Source organism: Bombina bombina, chromosome 12, assembly GCF_027579735.1.
Source record: "Bombina bombina isolate aBomBom1 chromosome 12, aBomBom1.pri, whole genome shotgun sequence".
NCBI classification, from domain to species: Eukaryota; Metazoa; Chordata; class Amphibia; order Anura; family Bombinatoridae; genus Bombina; species Bombina bombina.
This window is the reverse complement of record NC_069510.1, coordinates 60,446,036-60,447,892: the sequence shown is the minus strand read 5'-3', so window position 1 is coordinate 60,447,892 and position 1,857 is coordinate 60,446,036.

Here is a 1,857-nt window from a genome sequence, read left to right as displayed (position 1 = left end):
TCAGCAAGGTTTTATATTACAACCCCTTGCATGCATTGCACCTGTCACTGCTGCTGCGGCATTCTGGTTTGAGTCTCTGGAAGAGACCCTTAGCACAGCTCCATTGGATGAGATTATGAACAAGCTTAAAGTCCTTAAGCTAGCTAATTCATTTATTTCTGATGCCGTAGTACACTTAACCAAACTTACGGCTAAGAACTCCGGATTCGCCATTCAAGCGCGTAGAGCGCTGTGGCTTAAATCCTGGTCAGCTGATGTGACTTCTAAATCTAAACTGCTTGATATTCCTTTCAAAGGGCAGACATTATTCGGGCCCGGTTTGAAAGAAATTATCGCTGACATTACTGGAGGTAAGGGCCATGCCCTGCCTCAAGACAGGGCCAAACCAAGGGCTAAACAGTCTAATTTTCGTGCCTTTCGTAACTTCAAGGCAGGAGCAGCATCAACTTCCTCCGCTCCAAGACAGGAAGGAACTGTTGCTCGCTACAGACAGGGCTGGAAACCTAACCAGTCCTGGAACAAGGGCAAGCAGGCCAGAAAACCTGCTGCTGCCCCTAAGACAGCATGAAGTGAGGGCCCCCGATCCGGAAACGGATCTAGTGGGGGGCAGACTTTCTCTCTTCGCCCAGGCTTGGGCAAGAGATGTCCAGGATCCCTGGGCGTTGGAGATCATATCTCAGGGATATCTTCTGGAATTCAAAGCTTCTCCTCCACAAGGGAGATTTCATCTTTCAAGGTTATCAGCAAACCAGATAAAGAAAGAGGCGTTTCTACGCTGTGTACAAGACCTCTTACTAATGGGAGTGATCCACCCAGTTCCGCGGTCGAACATGGGCAAGGATTCTATTCAAATCTGTTTGTGGTTCCCAAAAAAGAGGGAACCTTCAGACCAATCTTGGACTTAAAGATCCTAAACAAATTCCTAAGAGTTCCATCGTTCAAAATGGAAACTATTCGAACCATCTTACCCATGATCCAAGAGGGTCAGTACATGACCACAGTGGATTTAAAGGATGCCTACCTTCACATACCGATTCACAAGGATCATTACCGGTATCTAAGATTTGCCTTCCTAAACAGGCATTACCAGTTTGTAGCTCTTCCCTTCGGGTTAGCTACGGCTCCAAGAATCTTTACAAAGGTTCTGGGCTCTCTTCTGGCGGTACTAAGACCGCGAGGCATAGCGGTAGCTCCGTACCTAGACGACATTCTGATACAAGCGTCAAGTTTCCAAACTGCCAAGTCTCATACAGAGTTAGTTCTGGCATTTCTAAGGTCGCATGGGTGGAAGGTGAACGTAGAAAAGAGTTCTCTATTGCCACTCACAAGAGTTCCCTTCTTAGGGACTCTTATAGATTCTGTAGAAATGAAAATTTACCTGACGGAGGACAGGTTATCAAAACTTCTAAATGCTTGCCGTGTCCTTCATTCCATTCAACACCCGTCAGTGGCTCAGTGCATGGAGGTAATCGGCTTAATGGTAGCGGCAATGGACATAGTACCTTTTGCGCGCCTGCATCTCAGACCGCTGCAATTGTGCATGCTAAGTCAGTGGAATGGGGATTACTCAGATTTGTCCCCTCTGCTAAATCTGGATCAAGAGACCAGAGATTCTCTTCTATGGTGGCTTTCTCGGCCACATCTATCCAAGGGGATGCCCTTCCGCAGGCCAGATTGGACGATTGTAACAACAGACGCCAGCCTTCTAGGTTGGGGCGCAGTCTGGAATTCCCTGAAGGCTCAGGGATCATGGACTCAGGAGGAGAGACTCCTTCCAATAAACATTCTGGAATTAAGAGCAATTTTCAATGCTCTTCTGGCTTGGCCTCAGTTAGCAACTCTGAGGTTCATCAGGTT